At 42.7% G+C, this 26,024-nt stretch overlaps 1 protein-coding gene across 2 annotated transcripts in view; it reads left to right on the top strand.

The window, feature by feature from the left end:
* LOC310952622 (PTB domain-containing engulfment adapter protein 1) overlaps positions 1–26,024 on the top strand; it is a 127,668-nt gene that overhangs the window by 39,579 nt on the left and 62,065 nt on the right. The window contains exon 2 of one of the 2 annotated variants that reach the window (XM_083921283.1): positions 11,680–11,765. The gene's annotated coding sequence lies outside the window, so the exon portion shown is untranslated. The remainder of the gene's footprint in view (positions 1–11,679; positions 11,766–26,024) is intronic. The other variant, XM_083921284.1, reaches the window with a different exon arrangement.

Below are 26,024 nucleotides of genomic sequence, written 5' to 3'. Positions count from 1 at the left end.
TACATGATTCCTCGAGAGCTGCTCTGAATAAACCCTACAGATTTTTGGTGGTGTATTTAAAGCATGCATACATAATCTTCTCCCATTGTTATTTTAATGCTTTAAGATCACTAATTTGCCGTGAAGGATGAGCTATTTAGAAAATAGTCACAAAGTCTCTGCTCGTTATTAGGAGCAACCTACTGCATTTTGACTATCTATAGTTTCATTGTATGGGTAAGGATGTTGCAGGTTTTAAGATGTACTTGCCAGTTGGACCCTCTCTGTACACAGAACCTAACACCAGTGCAGGCAGAGTCCTGCCCCTCAGGGAGTAGGATGGATCGGAGCCAGACTGGTGCTATCTGTTTTTCCCATGTGTCTTATCTAACACTTCCAGCATGTTACGTTCTGGGTCACTGCTGCTGCCCACATGATGGTGTTGTTTGATCAGGAAGCCCAGAGGGAAGAAAAAAGCATTAAGATATTTGGGAAACTTTTTTTTTAATGAGGATTATTATATATGCAGTGTACGATCAAAGGTGCTGCCCACCATGACCCCAGCAATAGGCAGAACCGAATTTCTGTGTGAGTGGACCTAGGAATGCAATGACTCCCTTTCCTGGATATAGTTCTCAGATTTACTTCATTAGTAGTCCTAAAGTCGTACTCCATTAGATTTGAGATACCTTGTTTATAGCGGCCTCTCTGGCAGTAAGATGTAACTGCACGTTCACACACATTAACCTCTATGTTACCCTCTCTAATCCGTACACACACACACACACACACACACACACACACACACACACACACACACACACACACACACACACACACACACACACACACACACATACACATACACACACACGTAAGTTCCTTTGACACTTCTGCTCTTACTACAAGCCTGACTCAAATTGGATAATCCCGATTTCCGATTACAAGTGAACGCAGCATAACAGTTAGTGACAAGTTTGTCTGGCAGACCAACCGCTGTCAGCAGCGTCACTAACATGGCAGCCTATTTACATCTCGGGAGGGATATTGGAATATACGGCAAAAAGGCAACAAGTGCTTTCATTAGTGGGTCATATGATCAATCCCCATTTTTTTAACTCACTCTTTGGTAGATAGTAACTTAAAAGACAATTAAATAGAAGAAAATCTTACTGGGTAAAGCTTTAAATTAGATTATATATATTAGTATTAGACCTGTTATAATCCTCTTGTTGGATTATAATCCAATTTTCCTGCAGCCCTAGCTTTCTGTGAAGTACGCCCTTTCGTTGTATTTTTGGGAGCTGTTTATTGTCCTAGAGGACTTAAGCTGGGTTCATGTTTTGGGTCTGTAAATCCCTTGGAGTTATATTTCATATTTTCCAATACAAACTTCATTTGACTTGGAATACTTTATCAAGGCCTGTTCCTTTGAGTTTGTTTTGGCTTCGACTTTCTGCCGAGCTGTCAAAACTCGGCTAAAAAGATTAATCCAGTAGACCTCCCTCCTTCATAACATGTAACCCACCCCTGTCCTCGGGACTTCAAGCTTCTCCCTGCCAGTGTATATTAATTATGATTTTTGGGTGATTGGCTTCCACTAATGAGGAGGAACAGGGTTAACTAATTTCAGCTGAATGGTGCTGTAATCCTCTGCCATTTTCTTTCACATGTTTTTCCAACGTGCAGTTATTGCAGGGACAAGTAATGTAGCACAAATTTAAGCCTTTTATAGGAGGGTTCATTGCCTGCCCACTGGCTACACAACAAACTATTTACTTCCATGGCATATAAACTACTACTTATTTAAATAATTAACACTTAACCATGAAATGAAATTATGTTTTGCAGTGTACACAACACCCTTAACACCTGTTTTCTTGTTGAGATATTTTATTTAAAACCACGTCATGAAGCTACACTCATCGCTTGAGGGCTGATGGAAATGACAGCCGCTTATTTATCTATTCTTCTACATTATTCAGTGTAATCTATACTGTGAGATGCCACTTGAGCACATCTATCACAGAGAAATGCTGAAGAAAAGCCATTCTACCATATTGCTCAGCTAGAGACGGGAGGGATTTTATTGTGTCAGCTTTGTTTTTGCTGAGATGGAAATGCGTTATAGGGAAGGGATTGATTTGAGTTATGGCGGATATTTATTCTCAAGAAATGATCAAAGCAGGCTCAGCCTTTTGACTCAACACAAGTATTATTAAATTCCCTCATCCTTTTATATGCTGTTGTTGGATTTATGCTGGGCAACTGCAGCTTTCACTGCTGGCTTCTAATTTTTTTTTTTTTTTCTGGGGATGTGTTGTGGGTGTCAGATATTTGCTGATGTATTTGACTTAGGTGCTATATTAACAGTGTCAGCACCATGAACTTGCAGAGCAAAGCATTATGAACTCAAAATCTCTGAACACCATACACTGACAACTTGTGTGTGTAACTATTTGTGCTATCTCCAGTGCTCAGTTTAAAGTTCAAAATGTGTGTGTGCGTGGCCAATCTGCAGCAGTATTAGAGCATGTGCAGTGTATTGGAAGAATCTGGCTATAGGATACGTATGATGACACAAGGGTAATGATTCCATATATTGTGATAAAACTGCAATTCTGTAAGCACTGTAATGTATCTAATTTTGGGGAAAACTGTCATGAAACACCCACCATATGCACGTGTTGTTACCATAGAGTGTAAAAAATAATGGATGTAGCTTCTGTGTATAAAATGTGTTGCCAATAAGGAAGTGCCTTAAACCTACATTCTTTCTGAGGTCCAGCAAGGGGCAACTCCATTGGCTCTAAAAGTAAGTCAAATTTTCTAGAAGTCAATGAGCAAATAACTCTATTTTTCACTATGGCTGTCGCCGTTACGGAATTTTTCCTGGTGATTTAGGATATTAGCCCCATATGCAGTATGTAGATTAGGGTTTCTCAACTGGGACGTTCGTACAACCTAGGGGGATGCTGTGAACGCAAGAATAAACTTTCATAGTTTTCAAATATTTTTCGGTGCAAAAATAGGCTACCTGAAATAAATAGCCTATTTTCCTGTCTATCTATGCTCAGTGTAACAGTGGTCATACAGCACAGTATGGCCCTGCACACGCCTGGACTCGCGCTACATCAGCTGTCGTCACGACCTCTATAGTAGCGCAGATAAACATCTCGTTGGAAATAAAAGCTTTTAAGTGGCCGAGCGTGAGTTGACTTTTGAAGCAGACCTGCAGTGTCAGTAGGGGTCTATGGTCACTGTCAGCGGGCCTTTTAGTGTGAGATTGATACATCATAAAAGAACAAGACAGAAAGTTTTCCATTTGCAAAACTTGCAAGGCAGAAATATGCTGCAGAGGAACAACTCCGAAAACACTTAACAGCAGTAGCGTGAAGCTTGAGCATAACATTAGCTTAGCATTAGCCTGAAGCTGCGCTATTCCACACACAAGACAAGACTTATTTGATTTAAGTGCCTAAAAAGTCCATATGATGACTTTGCGCCAGAATTACACTCTGTGTCACCGTATTACATACAGATAAACGACGTGAGCGCTGGTGGCACATTGGAACGACAGCCACTCGCCAACTCCACCCTATTGTCCAATTTGGTCACTTCGAGCTCCAAAACACCAAGATGGTGATTCATTATTTACAGTCAGTGGTTGTTACGTCGGGCTGGAAGAGTCAATTGGCTGAAGATAGATTATAACACTGCTATCTGTCTGTTTGGGGGTTAAACAATATACAATATACAGCTGTCTACCATACACCTTTACACATAAGCTAATAATTGAAAATCAGTAGCGTTTATGAGAATTGATACAGTATCACAAAACACAATATCGGGATACTTAAGTGTATCAGTAAGCAGTATATATCAACACGGTCTTACAGTATTTTACAGTACATACGCAGCTCCTCTTAATGCAAGACCTTCCACATTTTCTCTTTGCCCTTTACATCTATCTCTGAAAGTAATTTCCCACAGATTCCTCAGGCCCTTTCATGATAACTACTCAATACTACAGGGTAACACATAATAGAAAACGTGGGCCCTCATTTATCAAGTGAGTGCAACCACTCTAATCTTGAAAGGAGAGACCTGCTTAATTAACTAACTTCTCCTCAATTCTAAAATGTTAGAGCAGTCCTGTGGGAAGAATGTTGAGGGACTGCAGCTCTGATAAGCACAAAGAAGTTGTCGCATTCTATGGTTTTTGATTTTAGATTTGCCAGTGAAGCATTTCATTGATTTTTTTCCCTCAACATTGTTTTTTTGAGAGTGATTGATCAATGTGTTTGTTTGCTTTCTTAAAACTATTAATAAAGACCGACAGGCTACAGCTCACAAATCTCCATAGCTGACACTGTGATAAATTCAATGGCTTATATGAGTAAAAAATGCTTTATAGTATTGAGCAGAAGGCAAAGCTTATCGTTTTTGAACAAAAAACATTTTTCATGTGCTACCAGTGGAAAGAGCTGAGCCAGCTCCTCAGTCATCAAGCACATACTAATGTAATAACTGTGATCTAATAAAAGTATGTTTTTATGGAGGTTTTTTTACACAAACCTGTCCTGTGTGTCCCCAGTGTTCATTTGTACTTTTTGTTCTCTGACCCATATTCTTTATACTGTTTAAGGGCTTACAGAAGATTGACAGGGGTAGATTCATTTTGTAGACCCAATCATTATGTCTTTGTTTACAATAACCCGGCTTAAGCCTGTGAATGTTCTCATTTTTCCAGGTCATCGTTATCCCCAAAGCAATTTCAGTCAAAAGCAACAGGACTTTGTTATTTGTCTAGGAAGATGTTTCACCTCTCATCCAAGATGCTTCATCAGTTCATGTACGCATCTAACCAGGCAAATAACCAAGTCCAGTTGCTTTTGACTGATATTGCTTTGGGAATAACCCGGCTTAAAATCCCTGTGCCCTTTGGATACAATTCAACGGTACTGAGGAAATGAGTGCGGGGAACAACTTGATAAACTTTCGTCTCATCCATCTACAATACATGTTTGATTCTTTCATATCTCAGATCAGGTCAGACAACTAACCCTAACCCCAAAATATTACACTCATGAGCGAAAATGACAAGTTTGCAGATTTGACATATTTCTGGAATTTAAATGAACTGCTAGTTGTCTACCCAGAAGTGATTATTTGTCAGCTCTGACGTCAAGGTGCCTTGGAAGTTTAGGCTTACGTTGGGTTTTCATTGGGGGTGTAAAAGCCGCAAATCTCTCTGTGCTGGTCAACATGCGATTTTGTTCCTTTGCTGGTTTCTATTCTCTGTCTGTCTGTCTGTCTGGCAGCCTGCATGCTCTTCTCTCGTACTCTCTATTCAGACACAATTAACTGACAGGTGTGGAATAAGTACATGCTTTAAACAACAACAATCACAAACAGCACTGGCACCAAGGTGTTTCTGAATAAAAGAGTAGATTGGCAGGTTTTAATCTAGTTCCATTTATAAATTGGGGGGATTGAAACTCCAACAGGAAGAGGGGCAGGGGAAATCAAAAGGCTGGCTTTATCAGAATCAGATCATTTAGGTATATCACATATGACGTGTCTTTTACGTCCTTTTATAAATGCTTTCTTGCTAGATTGTTAGTGTAAAAAAATTGATGCCAGAATGAACGTGCTGCCGTGTGTCCTATGTGAATGGCTCGATTGATTACTTAATTAATTGATTGATTGCAGGAAAGGAAGCGGGCAGCAGTGCTCTGCACTTCGCATCATCGGCTGGTGGAAACCTACGTCGGGCTGGAAAAGTCAATTGGCTGAAGATAGATTATAACACTGCTATCTGTCTGTTTGGGGGTTAAACAATATACAATATACAGCTGTCTACCATACACCTTTACACATAAGCTAATAATTGAAAATCAGTAGCGTTTATGAGAATTGATACAGTATCACAAAACACAATATCGGAATACTTAAGTGTATCAGTAAGCAGTATATATCAACACGGTCTTACAGTATTTTACAGTACATACGCAGCTCCTCTTAATGCAAGACCTTTGATTACTTAATTAATTGATTGATTGCAGGAAAGGAAGCGGGCAGCAGTGCTCTGCACTTCGCATCATCGGCTGGTGGAAACCTGCTGTTACCTTGGTTCCGCTTGGCAGTCTGAGGTCGGCATACACTACTGTCCAAAAGTTTTAAATCGCCTGCCGCAAAAGCTTAATTGGCTATAGAGAAATGAGTGGACTCTTAATCTTTCACTAGTCTTTGATGCTCTTAGCTTGTAGAAAGTCTTCTTCACACACTGATGCAATTTTGTATGATGGGTTTGATTTGCACATTGCGAACAAAACACTGTGCAATGGTTCAACCTGACTAACGATTGAAATAATTGAAGGAGGCAAACATACCTCTCAGCAACAGTTAGGTAAGAATCTAATGAATCAGCAGTATCCGGGAAAAGAAACAAGAAGCTTTGAAATGTGTGCAGATTTCAATTGGAGCAGGGGCTGTTTCAGTGTTAAGTGTGGCTCTGGCTCTGAGAAAAATTGGCCATTCGATCCCTGGCTCCTCTGGTCGGCATGTCAAAGTGGGCAAGACACTGCTCCCTGTGCTGCACATGGGTGTGTGAGTGTGGTTTGCATGAGTAGATTAGATCATGATGGGAAATGAATGTCTGTGTGATTCGGTTAATGTGACAAGAAGTGTAAAAAGCACCTTGAGTTGTCAGAGGATTAGAAAGGTGCTATATACACTGGAGATCAAAATTAGAGAACACATTATTAATACTTGATTTATTCTGAAATAGTGTTTCTTTTTTTTTGTTCAGAATTTAGTTCTGTTTATTAATTACTATCCGCTGTGGCTATACCACAGCTGTACTTGCATGTTTCAGTATGAAATCACAGACTGCGAACACCCAACCTCTCTCTGATGGCTGAGAGGGTCATCCCTTTGGCCTTCATCTTGACACCCTGCTGTCTCAGGGTTTCAGTTTCCTTAGAGCAGCTTCCCATCCTGCAAAGTAACCAGGAGAGCTGCAGATAAATAGGGTGTGTCCAACAATTAAGTAAACCGTCACCAGGTGCCAGATTAACACCAATAACCTGGAGGGATCTAAAAGTCTCATCTCATCTCATCTCATCTTCATCCGCTTATCCGGGGTCGGGTCCAGGGGGCAGCAGCTTTAGCAGGGGACCCCAAACTTCCCTTTCCCGGACCACATTAACCAGCTCTAACTGGGGGATCCCGAGGCGTTCCCAGGCCAGTGTGGAGATATAATCTCTCCACCTAGTCCTGGGTCTTCCCAGAGGCCTCCTCCCAGCTGGACGTGCCTGGAACACCTCCCTAGGGAGGCCCAGGGGGCATCCTTACTAGATGCTCGAACCACCTCAACTGGCTCCTTTCAACGCTAAGGAGCAGCGGCTCTACTCCGAGTGCCTCACGGATGGCTGAACTTCTCACCCTATCTGTAAGGGAGACTCCAGCCACCCTCCTGAGAAAACCCATTTCGGCTGCTTGTACCCGCAACCTTGTTCTTTCGGTCATGACCCAGCTTTCATGACCATAGGTGAGGGTAGGAACGAAGATTGACCGGTAGATCGAGAGCTTTGCCTTCCGGCTCAGCTCTCTTTTCGTCACAACGGTGCGGTAGAGCGACTGCAACACCGCCCCCGCTGCTCCGATTCTCCGGCCAAACTCACGCTCCATCTTCCCCTCACTCGTGAACATGATCCCGAGGTACTTGAACTCCTTCACTTGGGGTAAGGGCTCATTCCCTACCTGGAGTAAGCAATCCACCGGTTTCCTGCTAAGAGCCATGGCCTCAGATTTAGAGATGCTGATCCTCATCCCAGCCGTTTCACACTCGGCTGCGAACCTATCCAGTGAGTGCTGAAGGTCACTGACCGACGATGCCATCAGGACCACATCATCTGCGAAAAGCAGAGACGAGATCCTCAGCCCACCGAACTGCAACCCCTCCCCGCCACGACTACGCCTTGATATCCTGTCCATGAAAATCACGAACAGGATTGGTGACAAACAGACCCCTGGCGGAGGCCAACCCCCACCGGAAACAAATCCGACTTACTCCCGAGGATCCGGACACAGCTCTCGCTTTGGGTGTACAGAGATTGGATGGCCCACAGAAGTGACCCCCTCACCCCATATTCCCGCAGCACCTCCCACAGTATCTCCCGAGGAACCCGGTCATATGCCTTCTCCAGATCCACAAAACACATGTAGACTGGATGAGCATACTCCCAGGCCCCCTCCAGGATCCTTGTGAGAATGAAAAGCTGGTCCGTTGTTCCACATTCAGGACGGAATCCACATTGTTCCTCTTCAATCTGAGGTTTGACTATAAGACGAACCCTCCTTTCCAGCACCTTGGAGTAGACTTTACCAGGGAGGCTGAGTAGTGTTATCCCCCTGTAATTGGCACACACCCTCTGGTCCCCCTTTTTAAAAAGAGGAACCACCACCCCGGTCTGCCACTCCCTTGGCACTGTCCCAGACTTCCACGCAATGTTGAAGAGGCGTGTCAACCAAGACAGCCCCTCCGAACCCAAAGCTTTCAGCATTTCTGGACGAATCTCATCAACCCCTGGGGCTTTGCCACTGTGGAGTTGTTTGACTACCTCAGTGACTTCCGCCAGGGATATTAACAATGATTCCCCATTAGCCTCCAGCTCTGCCTCTACAAAAGAGGGCGTGCTAGTCGGATTAAGGAGTTCCTCAAAGTGCTCCTTCCACCGCCCGATTACCTCATTGGCTGAGGTCACCAGCGTCCCGTCTTTACTGTAAACAGCTTGGACAGTTCCCCGTTTCCCCCTCCTGAGATGTAGAATGGTTTTCCAGAAGCACCTTGGTGCCGCCCGAAAGTCCTTCTCCATGGCTTCTCCGAGCTCCTCCCACACCCGCTGCTTTGCCTCTGACACAGCAGAGGCTGCAGCCCTTCTGGCCTGTCGGTACCTTGCAACTGCCTCCGGAGTCTTCTGGGATAGCATATCCTGGAAGGCCTCCTTCTTCAGTCGGACAGCTTCCCTGACCACCGGTGTCCACCACGGTGTTCGAGGGTTACCGCCCCTTGAGGCACCTAAGACCTTGAGGCCACAGCTCACCGCTGCAGCTTCAGCAATGGAAGCTTTGAACATTGCCCACTCCGGTTCAATGCCCCCAACCTCCACAGGGATGCCAGAAAAGCTCCGCCGGAGGTGTGAGTTGAAGATCTCTCGGACAGGGGCCTCCACCAGACGTTCCCAGTTCACCCGCACTACTCGTTTGGGTTTACCTGTTCTGTCAAGAATCTTCCCCCATCCTCTGATCCAACTCATCACCAGATGGTGATCAGTTGACAGCTCTGCCCCTCTCTTCACCCGAGTGTCCAAAACATACGGCCTCAGATCAGATGATACGATCACAAAATCGATCATCGACCTTTGGCCTAGGGTGCTCCGGTACCACGTACACTTATGAGCATCCTTATGTTCGAACATGGTGTTAGTTATAGATAATCCTTGACTAGCACAGAAGTCTAATAACTGACGACCACTCAGATTTAGATCAGGGAGGCCCAATCACGCCTCTCCAGGGGTCTCCATCATTGCCCACGTGGACGTTGAAGTCTCCCAGCAGAACTATGGAGTCCCCTACCGGAGCCCCATGCAGGACTCCATTCAGGGTCTCCAAGAAGGCCGAATACTCTGAACTGCTGTTTGGTGCATATGCACAAACAATAGTCAGAGTTTTCCCCCCTACCACCCGCAGGCGTAAGGAGGCGACCCTCTCGTCCACCGGGGTGAACTCCAATACCGCGGCGCTCAGCCGGGGGTTTGTGAGTATCCCCACACCCGCCTGGCGCCTCACACCCTGGGCAACTCCAGAGAAGAATAGTGTCCAACCCCTATCCAGGAGTACGGTTCCAGAACCGAGACTGTGTGTGGAGGTAAGCCCCACTAGATCTAACTGGTAGCGCTCCACCTCCCGCACAAGCTCCGGCTCCTTCCCCGACAGAGAGGTGACATTCCACGTCCCAAGAGCCAGCTTCTGCTGCCCTTGTCTGGTCCGTCGAGGCCCCTCACCTTCACTGCCACCCGTGCAGCAGCGCACCCGACCCAGGTGGTTCCTCCTGCGAGTGGTGGGCCCACAGGATGGAGAGGAGGGAGGTGCCACGTCACTTTTTCGGGCTGTGCCCGGCCGGGCTCCGTGGCAAACCCGGCCACTAGGCGCTCGCCAGCAAGCCCTCCTTCTGGGCCTGGCTCCAGACGGGGGCCCCGGGCTTCTTCCGGGCAGGGTTTTTCTTCCTCTTCGTTGTTTGTCCATTGAGTCTTTGTGAATCTAAAAGTGTTCTCTAATTTTCAGCACAGCCTTTTTTCACAAAATAAAGGTTTTTGTTGAGGTGCCTTGATAATTAAAAAAAACAAAACATGCTGGTGGTATAGCCAGCTGATATTTAATCAAATTCTGAACAATTAAAAATATCAACATTTCAGAATAAATCAAGTAACTAACTCACAAAACTAAAAACTAACTAACAGGCAGCGTGTTGCTTTTTTTTCAAACTTAACAATAAAAATAGGTTAGACAAGGTTAGCACTATTGGAATTGGATCAGTGAATATCAGATAATCATAATCTTGGACTTAAAAATACAGTTTAAACCTATTCATATTAACCATTGAGGGGACTACGGTGGGCCCAAAGTTAACCAAAGAATACATTTTCAGAGCCCCATTGTACCGTTGTGCTTCCATAATGCATGAAGGTCCCTTTTGCTTTTCTTGACTGGATAACAAATTCAAAATTGAAGTGCATTTTGTTTCCAACCGTATTGTCATGCAACACTGCAGGTTCATCGACTCATTCTAATTTCAGTTTCAAACTTGTATTTTGGGTTTCTACTGCAACATGTTGACATAACGTTCAAAAACACATTCTTTTTCTCATACAGTCTGTATGAAGATTCCTGTATTCACCCTCTATCTGAAACGCTCCGTTATAGCGCCTGTCGCTTTAAGAGCCCCTCATGAAAAAAGCCCTGTTCTGATTGCTCAGTGTTTCCCTGTCTTCCACAGCTGAGCTCTCTGTGTCTCTCTATCATCATTGCAGCCGGGGAATGACTGTAACAGCACTGTAGCAGCACTTTCTTCCTATATATAGTATAGGTGTGACATCACGTTACGGAAGTCCTGCCAGCTCGTTCAAAGACACCGTTTCTGAATATGGGCTGTGTGCATCTATATGGATTGAGTGTTTTAGCAACTCGACCTACAATGTAATGGGGAAAAAAAAGACGTGCAAATCTCACTGTACTTCTCCTTATGGATCCAAAACTATTTCAACTTTTACTCATCCATGTAGTGTCTGAATTACACTGTTTTTATCTCTGTTAAAGTAGCCATTTTGAAGAAAGGAAGAAACATCTAGTAGGTAATTAGGTAGGTAAAATTTTGAACGGCTGTACTGAACTGTAGTTCCTTAGAGAAATCTGCATCTTTGACGGTGTAAACGATAAAACAAAAAACAGCTCCTCATTATGTATCTGTCACGGCATTAATTGCAAAACTTTCTCACGCTGAATGAGATTGTTAAATAGCTTTTACACAGATAAATAACCGTAATCAGTACAGTGAGTTATCTTGCAGCGGTGCTCATCCTTCTCTTAAAGCTTGATTCTTAAGTGTTTTTTTTTCTTGTCTCTTCCTGCCCACAGAAGATTCAGCACTAATGAGCTCCCATCTGCCTTTAGATGAGTGAAGCACAACAAAGAGACCCGAACATCAACAGTCCACAGTAACAGTAAGGCTCCATATCTATCTGTCTGTCTGTGAAGTTATCATTATGCAGAATTATCATTATACTGTATAGTTTAAACCCTTACTTCAAATCCCCCTCATCCAAGATCCTCCCAATGCACATGCACCTGCTTATTGTTCACTAATTTTCTCTATGATTATGGGAACAATAGGCAGCTTGTGGCATATGGTAGCACTCACCATGCAATTCTGACAGTATTCTACCGTGTTTATTCTTGTCAGGGTCTCATGTCTGTGTTATATAACATAAACAGGATGGAGGTGACATTTTGATGTCATCCTGCTTATCTTCGTAGGAACATGCATCTATGCTTGGCAGTGGCATTTCTACTTTAAAGACAAGCATTCAAATTCATACAGTTCCTGAAAAAAAAAACCACATCATAGGATAATCACTTTAATACTGTTGTCCACATAGCCTCTGGTAGCGGTTCTCAAACCTGTGTTAAATCATGAAACTCCTTCATGTTGATTTTGTTTTCATCATGGCACCCACCCACACACACACACACACAAACACACACACACGCACATACACACACACACACACACACACACACACACACACACACACACACACACACACACACACACACTGAGTGATTATTAGTTAAATTAAATGAAAAGAGACAGGTTTATTCTAATTCCAAACTTAAAATAAACTGAATTAACAGTAAGTATGCTAATTTGTACAATTTCTTGCTCTGTAGAGAAGTAAAGCTAGCTCATGCTCAGCTTTTAAGGACAAAAAGCATTAACACGTAACATCATGCATTGACTCTGTTTTCCATTCACCTCTCTTAGTCACTTTAAATTTGCAATATCTTTGCAGGCGGCTAAATATGTGCTTTGTCTCAATATTTGTCCCTCTTGAGCTTAAACAGCGTTACTGGATTGCAAAGCTCTTCCTTGCAGATTAGGCATTTGGTGTTGGACCGTTAGCTTTTCCTTTCCGCTCACATTTGGTTCTATCAGACGTTTGTTTCTTTGAGCTCTGTTTACAATGACCATTCTTTCCACCGCTTGCTCTGACAGTCAGTATTTCTGACTGCTGTGCACCTAGAAAACCTGGATACCAAAAAGTGCTTTGCATTACTATGACAACCGGCAACCATGAGATGCTCTCACTAGTTTTAGCTGTGGTATAACTGCTGTCTTTTTTTTGGTGCTCTGAAACAATAGACTTAAAAAACATGGACGTAGTTTCTGTGACTTCACCCAGAGGTTTCCAAAGAGCCTATGTAAAGCTTAATGTGGGTGGCTTTGACCGCTGTCCTCTTGGCAGACCTGGCCTATCCAAAAATGGGTAAAAAGGTGGAACTAGGGTGAAGCTGAGGTAAATGGAGCCTAGAGTCTATGCTAGCCATCTCTAATTGCACCCACCTGTCACTCATTGTGGCCAGCCTTAATTCTGCATAACTTTAAACCTGTGTAGAATTGAAACGGGTGAGTTATATAAAAATGCACCCCCATACAGTTGTCATGAACGGGGAAATTAGCTATCAAGACCAAAACCGTTTTTTGTAGCAGGCTGTAAACATGTTTATTTCTGGCTTTAAAGTTGGGCATTTTAAGACGTGGTTCTATGGGAATGGACGACTTTTGGAGCCAGCCTCTGCTTAGCTGAAGTGTTTCATAATGAACAATAAAAGTACAGTTTTTGGACTGTCCTTAATGCATGTTTTACCCTATAGGCAAAGATAAGCTGTAAAGATATAGAATTTGATGCACCTGGATCAACCACTACTGCATTGGCATAATAATAATAAAAGTAGATCAGTTTTATATAGCGCTTTTCTCAATACTCAAAGATGATTTACAGGAAATACACATTTAAAATATATAGACAATCAAAAAGAAAGCAAGTTAAACAACACTAGAACAAAAGAACATCACATTAACAAAAAAACACAGGTTGGAAGATGGTGGATTTTAGTTGTTGCAGGTGATCCTGAAGAGATGGGATTGAAGCTGACTCTTGAATGACGGGAGTGTTTCTGAGTTCCGGATGGCGAGGGGCAGGGAGCTCCAGAGGGTAGTTGCGGTGATAGCAAAGGCTCTGTCCCCCAGGGTGCGATACTATATTATAAATGCCAATTCAAATTCTGGCTCTTGGTTAAACACTCCTGAGTAGATGAGTCAGTAAATGATGAAAGGAAAACTACATATTGCAGACTCTTTTACAGCCAGACTCTTTGTGGCCCTGCTCACTGTTTTATAAGGCAAAAAGTCCAAGCTGCATAGTACTGTGTCTTTCATTATTTCAGAGGCACATTGAGGACAGAGTGTGATAAAGAGGCGGAGTAAAAGGAGGGGGGCATACTATAACGTTGAAGCTTTGATGTTTTCTTGCTCTGAGAATGGCAGTGTCGTGGAAAATGTGATCAAAGTTTTTTTTTTTTTGGCAAGACTTCACATCAGTTGTGTGCCTCGGTAGCAGCCCTTTGCTTACTATTATAAAGATGGCAGTTTGTATAGTTGAAGGAGGTCTTTTATCATTGGAGCTTTTGTGGAACTTTGGCTTAAAGGTTGTCTGTATACTGTACCCTTCAGACAAATTGTTATTATCGACACCAGTGGCCGTTAGTGAACTGCAGTCAGCATCCTGTTGCTTGCGCTCACTTGCTTGCTCTCTCCTTAGTTGAATATCGGCGAAACTGTTGAATTTGAATGAGAATGCTGTAAAATGAATAAGAATCATATTTAGAATAACCCTAGCTTGCAGTTTGCAAATCACTCCCGCACCATTAAACAACTAACGCCACATCCATGTTGTGCAGCCAAGCAGCTGGCCTACCCTAGTTTGGGTAAAGGTGAGCTGATGTTAGCAAGCAAGCTAAAATTAGCCAGCTAGCTATTACTATGCTGCATTGATCTTCCGTTGATTGATTTGCAACTTAAGCTGATAAAAGTGATTTGCAAGAAGCAAGCCAACCAGACCAGCCCTGGGAATCTGAGGAAACCGTAGCGCCGGGGGTCTGATCCCGGACTTCCTCAGAGCAATGCCTGCCTTGCTGCTGCGCCCACCAACCTTAAGTGCATCTTAGAGAGGCAGCTGCCAAATGTATTTCGGAAGCATGAAGGTGCGTGCCAGACGATCATTGGCGTTGGCACGCCCCATTCCTAAGCTACGTTAGCTAATGTTGCACACTGTTGGCTGTAGGGAGTAGTAAACATGACCTGAAATGTCTTGTACAAGTTTATAAATAGAGCTTAGTACATGTAAAACAATTGCTGACAGTAAAATATAGCCATAATATGGCCAGATTTAATGTTGAAACTAGGGAATGTCTTATCGGAGTATAGATTAGAGTCATAAATGGGAAATTAAAATCCTTCAGGATTCATGAGTGTTCCATCATCTAAAGGAGCATTTTTATTTCCTGTGAAACATGTCTTGAACCCTGAGGCCATCTCAGATGTAATGGGTAACTGCTCTCATGCACTGTATTACGCAGTATTGTTCTCTGTCTTACTTAAACAGAACATTTATTTTTTGTACCTTTTGATACTTTATAACTTAATTTTAGTTCAAGAGTCACAGAGAGTTAGGGTGTAGAATACAGGGTGTATTCTAATCTTATTATATTTGTGTTTTTGAGAAGGGAGTGGGCAGACTTGTTGCTGTCTGGGATACAGCTGCTGCGATTAATAAGTTGTCTCATCTTTTTTTACTTCTTCTAATACGCTTCAATACATTCCCATCCGTGTTTCTCTTTTATTCTTTCTGCAGGGGCAGCGCTGATGAGCACTGTTGTTGAAATTTCACACGATCATTAATATCTTCCGCTCTCCTGGCACAGAAGTCTGGCTACATGCCCGCCACAGAGCAGCGGAGCGCATCCATTAAGATCAATAGCTGCCGTACGGAAGCCACGGTGCTCCGTGTGGGCATCGCGCTGCACACACAAAAAGAGCAGAGCAGAGGAGAGACAGATGAAGTGAACATAATGTTGTCAGTGCTGGTTAACATTTTTTTAAGTGCTGACAGATTGTTTTGGAAGAAGTTAATAACGGAAGTAACAGGAAGCAGCTTTAAGAGTTCTTTTTTTTAATATGTAAACATTAGTTTACATTTGACTTTTGTTGCATTATACCATGGCATACAGTTTGTCAAAATAACATGAACATAGCCTAAATGAATCAATTTCATTTTTTGGAGGAAAATTAATCATTTAGATTAACTGGTAAACAAGTCAATAGATTAATGGGTAGATGAATAGTCTTTAGTGGCAGCCCTCGTCTGGGATGCAGCATCAGAATCCATCCATCATGGCTTTAGATGACCCTTGACAGATCCGTGCAATGCTTATCCAGACACTTTGGAGAAGTCCCTTCAGTTATGCTGTGCTCGGTCAGCTGTTGCCTCCTCTCAGGAATTCAGACCCAGACTTCTCCATCAGAGCTTAATGAAGAGAAAACTACTCTGACACTAATGAGGATTCTTGCACCAAAGTCTCAATGTTGACTGCTGACATGTAAGTGAAAGGGGACATACCATGAGAGGCTCCCTTTTCAGTGCTCGTGCACTGTTTGAGCATCTGGCTGACGCTGATATTTAGAGTGCAGATATATAATGGCAATATTATGTTGTTGAAGAAGAAATAAGCCACGCAGTTTCTAGAGCAGGATCTGAATGTATTATATATTTGGATATTCATCAGTTAGAATTTTTTTATTTTCAAAAAACTAGAATAACAGAACCCAAATTAATAATGCCTTTAATTAAACTGAAAGATGTGTTGCAGCACAATGTTTTCATTTCAGCTCAGTATGAGAGTCTTTACTGTGTTTTGCTGGGATTTACGGTCCCTTTTCTCTCCTCTTCTCTTTTCTCTCTCTTAACGCTGGAGGTGGGTATGCAGCAGGGAGGTGCAGGAGCAACACAACAGTCTGCTAATTTGTTGCTCTGCTGCCAATTTTAGCTGCTCTGTTTCAATGTTGATGTTGTTGAGCGGCATGAATTGGAAGGAGCCAGCCAGCTCAGCAATCATTAGCATTACGTGCAACTGTAAATTGTGTTCATCTTAAATACAAAACCTTTACATCCACACAGACCTTCATACACTTCACACTGCTCAGTTATAACGCTACTCAGCCAGACATTTGGTCATTCCTGGCTGAAAGGCAGTGGAATTAATACATGGGCGACTAGTGGACTTCCAATGCTCAGAAAACTACTGTGAATCTCAGCCTGCATGCAACCTTGTTGAAACAGAGCAGCTAATGTTGGTGGCAGAGCAACAAGTTAGCAGACTGTTGATCCTGTAGCTCCCTGTTGCACACCCAGCCCCGGCGTGTGCAGAGGAGAGAAAAGAGAAGAGAGAAAAGCGAGTGAATTTCAGCAAAAAGGACTCTCACACTGATCTGAAATGGAAACAAGATGCGGCAACACATGTCTTTTGGTTTAAATAAAGGTATTGTTTTTTAAGGAACTGTTATCCTACAGTTTTGTAAATAATAATAAAGAATAAATAAATATCTGAGAACCTACCCAAGGAACAAATATCTGAATATTCGAACATGCAGGTGTCAACCTTATACCCCCTGCTCAGTAGTGCCAATAATATTTGTCAAAGGAACAACTCAACATTTTTGGAAACTTTCTTATTTGCTTTGAGGGTGAGATCAATATCAATCTCATGTCTGTGTACAGGGTACAGAGTAAGTACAGAGCTTGATGTGGTTAGCTTAGCATAGCATACAGGCTGTAACCAGGGGGAAACAGCTGGCACCGTACAAACTGTAGAAATTCACCCACTAACACCTCTAAAGCTAACTAATTTATACAACCCATATATAAACAGCCTTTTTATTTAAGTGGAAACATGTTTGAACGTTTTTTTTTACAAACAACAGTGAATCCAAACAGTGTATCCAACCTGCCCAACACTTGTGTGCAGCTCTTGCACAGCTCTAGGTGCCAGACACAGTGTGTCAAAGTGTCAGTGTGCAAAGGTTTTGGTGTTTGTACGGCACAAATCTGGATCACTACACACAAGCACTGCTGTTTGCCAAAGAGTAACTCTCCTAGGTTTCTTAATGTTATGCTTCACAAACATAATGAGGCTAAACTCCTAAAGTCTCTTAACACATTCACATTGGATTTATGTCATATAATTGTAGCTGCTTTAGTAGTATCTTGGGTGACACATTGTTGAAAATACTTGGAAATAGTTAACTTAATGTAATTGCCAAGTTAGATTATGGTTTGGCATTACAGTTAAAACTCTCCTTATAAGGCAGGGGATGCTTTGAAAGTGAAAACCGCACCACAGAAAAGCTCTTTATTGCAGTAATTCAATCCTCATTCAGGGCTTTCTCCACCTTTTCTTTTCTTTTTCTTTTTTTCTTGATTTAGGTAGTTATTTAAAACGTGGTTACGGTGGCAGATCAATCACTAGAAAGCTGTTTTATTATTATTATTTAATTGTAATTAGTAGCAAGTCAAATATAGTTGACTCATAATGTACAGTATATGTATGTTTTCCATTAAAAAAATATGTTTTGCATAAAGCCTTCAGCCTGTATTCATTCATTATTAAGTTATCAAATAGCTTTGTCACTGATTGAATGACCACTGTCACGAAGAACTAAATTATGACATGAGTTCAGACTGCAGCTCAGAGTGCCATCAATTTGAGTGGCTATTTCACTGTCTGGTCCAACTGGGACTATTTTTAGCTTCAGTGCACAACTTTCATCCTAATTCCTGTGATTCCTGGGTTATTCTGATATACTTCAAAAGTACGGAAAATACAGAATATATGTAGTTATTAGGGATGCACTGAAAATTCTGGGCCGGTACTGATTTTATTTTGTTATTTATTAATTATTATTTTGTGACAGAGCGATGAAGAAATCTTCTTAACAAACAAATAACAGAACTGTTTTAGCCATCATCCCTTCATTACAATATTTTTGAATGAACATAATTCAGTCTTACAAATGTATAAAACAACCTCATTTCATTTGAAAAATAACTGTTACAAAAGACCTTTTAGCTGCTATAAATTTTGTAATCTACTTAATGACACTAATCTTTCACTGCTTAGATAGCCTTAAAAACATTGCGTAAAGCAATAATTAAATGGAAAAGTAAAAGCAATTGCAAACGCAAATAATATAATATATTATTCTGAGAGTGGAACACTGCTTTTATGGAATTAAAATCTTCGTCAATCCATGGGGCTCAGCATACTCACAGAATTTAAACTCCATATATATATATAGTACATACAGTGTATCCACTAACATTAGCTTGTGAATGTATCGCCATGTAATGTTGATTTCATGGCCATCCATTCACAAGCTAATGTTAGTTAGTTAGTAATGTTGATTTCAGAGTAGGCTACAAAACCGCACAGGCTGGTTATCTAATGAGAACTCCATCACCTTGTTAGTAATCCTTTTTGCTTTGGCGTTCTCCATGGGGAATTCTCTGCCTTTCTCAAATGCTGTGATAATCAATGACTGAATTTTGCTGGTAGCGGTTTATGTTGCCGATCTTTCTCCAACATACTGTACTCTCACACGCGGCCGACATTTTCTTTCTCTATAAACAAACCACATGTGCACGGCACTCTTTGACCTCTAACTGTACGTCATACATCCTGTCAGCCTTGTGTCCATCCATGGCTTCTTCTCCAGAGCTGCAGTAACAGGACTGTTGTCTGAATCGGTTTGCAAAAAAACAGTACATAAAAAGCGGCCACTAGGCCTGTCGCAATAAGCAATAAAACAATTGATCGCATGATAACTTTTAAAAAGCTAGTTAACTTTGACAGCCTTTCCATTTTTCCGTTTTCCTGGTGTCCCTCTATCAAAGAGACTGGAGGACAAGAGTTTTCACTCTGGTGCATCTGTTTCCACTGAGCCCTCTCTCTCCCTCAGCGTTATGAAAACGCTCGTCTTGTGTCATTCACTTGTCAGTCGCATGGTCTCTGTGACGGGAGGCGGACCTCTGGCGTTACCCAGAATGCAGCAGAAGAGCCCTGTGAGGACTAGAGATAAGATGGAATTGGTTTCAAAGCCTTATGCCACAGCTGCCGTGTGGGAGCACTTCGGGTTCAAACCGAATGACTGCGATGAACCACTTCACTTGAGCGAGCCGGTGTGTCGCATCTGTTGTAAAACAGTAGCACAGGGATGTGTTAAAATAGGCTGAGACCCCATTTCATTTATTGTTTTTTTGCCGTTTGTGTATTTATTTTGGATATTTAAATTGTCATCTTGTATCTACAAGCAGCATCAGCATGTCATAAGTTTAGTTTCCCTGTGGAATACCACACACACCTCTAGTTATATATTTAACTGAAATCAAGGAGAACAGGTTGTTTCAAATGTGACCCACTTCTAACTGCCAGATTGGTTTCTCTAAAATTGTGTTTTCTACTTTCCTTTCACCTTAACTTTCCATCCTTAAGAGCATCTCAACATTGTTCTCACAATGATGATGAGGCAGGATGTTCTTCCTTCTCCCCTCCAACACATCTGGTTTGTCGTTACTTTTTAGGGTTTACAATGGTGTGAGGTTTTTCCTGCATGAAATTGTGTCATAAAAGTTTTATTCGGGTATAGAAAGCAATCCAACAAAGAGAAGTTTGGTACAGATTGTAAACCACCCAACATCTTGTAGAATAGAGAGAACATGGAATATTGTCACATTGTATTATATCTTGCACAGAAAAGCCTAAATTATTGAGGACCATATATTTTTCCATGACATTTGCTGCTTCCCATTAAGACTGACATTATTATAGCTTCAAACAGTAAGTGTAGTGCAAAGCACAACCACAAATGGAAATCCTCCTCGTTCTGGTGTAGATGTGGTAAAACATGACTCGAAAAATGTATTATACAGCTCCTCAATATAATATTCACTTCCACTTGAGCTTAAATTTAAAGGAATTTTAAAATGCACTGAGGATAGCTTTATGTGTGTGTCTATGTCTACATGTAGTCTTTATACACATACTATAAGACTAAATTCGGGTCCTTGCTATGTCTCTCCATCCATCAAACATTGTTTCTTAAAGGGATAGTTCTAGGGCTGTCCCCTTTTAGTCTATAATTGGTCATTTTGGTCTTAGTTGACTAAGATTCATGCTTATGATTAATGCTTTTTTCAAACTGAATGAGTTATTTAAACACATGACCACAATATTAAAAGTTGTGCTTTTGCATGACTCTGTGGAGAAACCGTTTTGCTTTTACGGAAGCATTTCTTGACACAACCCCAGTTTGGAGGAGCAGGCAGAAGTACAGATACGGAAGCTAAGCAATGTACTGCATGGACGGGGGCAGCCATCAGTTCAAGTGCAACCTATATTCAGAATAGTTTCAGAAATTGTGATCTATGGTCTCTTCAATGACACCAGACGGCTTTGACAAAAACAGTTAGTTTACTGCCCAGGACATGCAAGTTGCTGGTCTTCTGCTGCCACGATAGGTTAGTTTCTCTACTTAGGTGTTTTAAAGGGTTAGTTTGGATTGACCAGAGTTTCATAAACAACATAAATCAAAGGCTTTACAGCCCAAAATGTTACTGCATATGAAGAATAAGAATAAAAGAATAAGAATACAGAGTTGCAGTAAAAGTATAAATTGTAGGGGGAAGATTGGCAAAATATTTTTTTAGTGCTCAGCATTTTTGGCTGTCCACTGTCCGTCTTGTTTTCAGAGATTTATGACGCACTTACAGTGGCTGGCCAGTGGGTAGCAGTGTTTGCCATGGTGCACTAGCCACTGAAGTGGCATCACAACTCATGCATATACAAGGAAACATTTCTTGAATAGCCATCCAGTTTAGTGACCACTATGTGTGAAAGGGCTAGGCTAAAGAATACACTTGAACTGATTTAGATTTTTTTAGACATGCCTTTTTTTAGGTGGCTAAAAAAAATTTAGCTGTTGCCCCTTTCGTCAGCAGTATATTGCTTTACGTCCGTGTCTGTCCTCCTTTCTGCTTCTCCAAACTGGGGACATGCACTCCGCCATCTACTGTAGATAATACACTGACTATTGTACCTCATACAAAAGTATCTAAACTATCGTCTTAAGTAAAATCAAGTCACCACTGGTCTGATTTTGATAGGACCTGGAGGCAGGAAGCATCTTTGAACTTCCACCGTTTAAAAGATAAGCTAATGGGCTTGAAAGAGGCACCTTGAGAAAAGGTCAGAATTTGTATGTCCGACATTTTATCATAATTTGATGTAATTTGGATAGATAGTCAATTCCTGTTCTCGGCTGGCCTTTAGATTATTACAATGATCATATCCTTATGGGTTTGACTACATAACTAAATAAGTGTGATTAGTATAAAATACATATTCCTTCAAAGTGTATCACTTACATTTAGGACTCTCATTTAAGCTGGTAGTCATCATTTATGTCATCTGAATTGATTACTGTTGCCTGCAGAGCTAATTAAAGTTTTTCTCAGTCGATTTGGAACATTTCAGGAATCATCCTCGACATTTATAAAACATAAAGTGCATTTCTCCCAACAATTCTTACAAACTGCAAAACACCATTGATCACCTGCAAATGCCAGTCTCTTGCTAAAAACCCTTAGTTCATCTCTCAAAAGTAAATATGTGTCAATGAACATGTCAGTGCCATCGGAATGACAAGTCATTGTTTCATTGTGATGGGACAGTCAAATTGCTTAGTCATGTTGTCAGTATAACAGTGTACTCTGGAGGGATGCGCTGATGTAAACTATGGCTAAAGTTCTGATGACAATTATTGTAAATTGTGAGTTGCACCATAGTGTATGTGGGAAATGAATTGCAGAGGCCTGGACTAGATTCACATGTACACTTTAACTCTTTGTAATGTAATTTGTTGACAGACAAAGTCATTGCAATACAGAAAGGAAAAGACAGCACTGCATATGACGATTCAATTTGATACGATTTGGTACGATACACTTAAATCAATCATCTCATCTCATCTCATCTTCAACCACTTATCCGGGGTCGGGTCCAGGGGGCAGCAGCTCTAGCAGGGGACCCCAAACTTCCCTTTCCTGAGCCACATTAACCAGCTCTAACTGGGGGATCCCGAGGTGTTCCAAGGCCAGTGTGGAGATATAATCTCTCCACCTAGTCCTGGGTCTTCCCCGAGGCCTGCTCCCAACTGGACGTGCTTGGAATACCTCCCTAGGGAGGCGCCCAGGGGGCATCCTTACTAGATGCCCGAACCACCTCAACTGGCTCCTTTCAACGCAAAGGAGCAGCGGCTCTACTCCGAGTGCCTCACGGATGGCGGAACTTCTCACCCTATCTCTAAGGAAGACTCCAGCCACTCTCCTGAGAAAACCCATTTCGGCCGCTTGTACCCGCGACCTTGTTCTTTCGGTCATGACCCAGCTTTCATGACCATAGGTGAGGGTAGGAACGAAGATTGACCGGTAGATCGAGGGCTTTGCCTTCCGACTCAGCTCTCTTTTCGTCACAACGGTGTGGTAGAGCGACTGTAACGCCGCCCCCGCTGCTTCGATTCTCTGGCCAAACTCACGCTCCATCCTCCCCTCACTCGTGAACATGATCCCGAGGTACTTTAACTCCTTCACTTGGGGTAAGGACTCATTCCCTACCTGAAGTAAGCAATCCACCAGTTTCCTGCTGAGAGCCATGGCCTCAGGTTTAGAGGTGCTGATCCTCATCCCAGCCGTTTCACACTCGGCTGCGAACAGATCCAGTGAGTTCTGAAGGTCACTGACCGACTGATGCCATCAGGACCACATAATCTGCAAAAAGCAGAGAAGAGATCCTAAGCCCACCGAACTGTAACCCCTCCCCACCACGACTAAGCCTCGATATCCTGTCCATGAAAATCACAAACAGGATTGGTGACAAAGCGCACCCCTGGCGGAGGCCAACCCCCACCGCAAATGAATCCGTCTTACTGCCGAGGATCCGGACACAGCTCTTGCTTTGGGTGTACAGAGATTGGATGGCCCACAGAAGTGGACCCCTAACCCCATACTCCTGCAGCACCTCCCACAGTATCTCCCGAGGGACCCGGTCATATGCCTTCTCCAGATCCACAAAACACATGTAGACTGGATGGGCATACTCCCAGGCCCCCTCCAGGATCCTTGCGAGAGTGAAGGGCTGGTCTGTTGTTCCACGTCCAGGACGGAATCCGCATTGTTCCTCTTCAATCTGAGGTTCGAGTATAGGACGAATCCTCCTTTCCAGCACCTTGGAGTAGACTTTACCAGGGAGGCCGAGTAATGTGATACCCCTGTAATTGGCACACACCCTCTGGTCCCCCTTTTTAAACAGAGGAACCACCACCCCAGTCTGCCACTTCCTTGGCACTGTCCCAGACTTCCACGCAATGTTGAAAAGACGTATCAACCAAAATAGCCCCTCCAAACCCAAAGCTTTCAGCATTTCTGGGCGAATCTCATCAATCCCTGGGGCTTTGCCACTGTGGAGTTGTTTGACTACCTCAGTGACTTCTGCCAGAGATATTGACAATGATTCTTAAATCAATCACTCAAATAAATACAAAAATCCTCCAGCCTCTCAGGGCACACTCACACTGTCCTTCCGTACCGTGCCCCGTGCTTTATGGTACTTGTCCCCCCCTCCCTCTCCCCCGGCGGGCCAGGCATCACGCCGTAACACGTCACACGCATTGATTGAAGTCATCGTGATGCGGCGCTTCGTTTACAAATCTTTCCATAGACCTCGGAGTTTTTGTGCGTCTTGTCCGACTGTTTTTGAATATTTTCATTCGACCAAATCTGCAGTAAACACTCCACCTCCGCATCACACCAACGTGAACCTTTCGCCGCCATTATTTTAAATGTCCGTGCATGGTCCGTCCTTCTTTTTTTCTATGTTCAAACAGGCGCACATAAAATGACATCAGAACCGGCGTAGGCCTTGTGCTCATGCTCGTACAAGTGCGCACGTGCAAACGTGCTTTACAAAAGCCCACCTATCCCAAACGGTCCGTTGCCTGCAAGCGCGCCGCAGCTAGGCGCGGTACGGTTGCACTCACACTGGTCAAACGAACTAGACTTTACCCGTGAAACCTGCTTGGGCACGGTACGGATAGACAGTGTGAGTGCGCTCTCAAAAGCAGTGTAATGGTTACAGCTAATAACGCAGTTACATTAACGTTATGGGGTCAGTAATAAACCTGTAACGTAAACTTGCCTTGAGCTGACATTAATAATTACTGTGTATTTCTACCGGTTTAACAACGTTAGCCAGCAGATGGAGGCAGCCCCGGCAAGAAAACACTTTTCAAAAATATGTAATTTAATGAACACCAATCTAAAAGCTAATCTCTCACAAAGCTAACATTAGGATCAAGCTAATGTTGATAGTTTATGCAGCTGAGCTTAACACAGACGTTGCATACTGTGATTCTTTAGTTTCAGCTGAGCCTGAAGTTATTAAAGCCAAACAATATGACAAACAGCAATGAAACTGCAGCAGCAGGTGACGAGCACTCCATGTCATCTGTGGAGTGTGGTCGCTGACACATCTCCGCGGGAGAGAAGGACTATCTGCTCCTGATGTTAGTGCCTCAGATAAAAAGATTGTGCACAAGTCTCAAATCTCGAGTCCCCATCTCTGCTGGACAGACAGTTAAAAAAGCTCTACAGTGACACTAGCGGCTGGCGGACCTAACAGCTCTCCATGCAAAGCGAACAGGGGAGGAAATGGACAGCGAGCAGAGTGCCATGGGGATTTGAATGGGACTTAATCAATACTTGCGGCCAAAAAAATCCATACTTTCTATGGAAACAAAATATCGATTTATATTGCAGAATCGATCAAATCCTAGAGCCCTAATCCTGCTGCAGGTCGCAGACACGCCCCCACCACGGCGACTTCCTGGTTGATCCAATACAGAAGTGCCAAAAACTGCAGTTCTCCACATAATTAAACCGATTAAAGGCCTGGTACAAAAAAACATACTAGTCCGTATGTTTATTTCATGACAACACTGAAGGGGGTTAATTTTTTGTACCAAGCAAGTCTTCATTTTTTGGAGGTTGAACTTACCTCCCCTAATTACTACAAATAATTAGGGGCGCAGCCTCTTTAGTGACAGCTGGCCTATGGCCCTCACTTCTCCAAGAAGGCTAGTTGTCAGGATTAGCATGCTAACTCCGTCGTCAGAATTTTTAGAATAAAGATTAGAACAAACAACATCAAAAACACTTTAAAAAAGTTGTCTAACGTAGTGGAAATAAGAAATCCCC

The sequence above is a fragment of the Echiichthys vipera genome (genome assembly GCF_963691815.1).
Source record: "Echiichthys vipera genome assembly, chromosome: 10".
In the NCBI taxonomy this organism is placed as follows: Eukaryota; Metazoa; Chordata; class Actinopteri; order Perciformes; family Trachinidae; genus Echiichthys; species Echiichthys vipera.
Note: the sequence above shows the minus strand (reverse complement) of the source record. Positions and strands in the feature narration are given on the sequence as shown.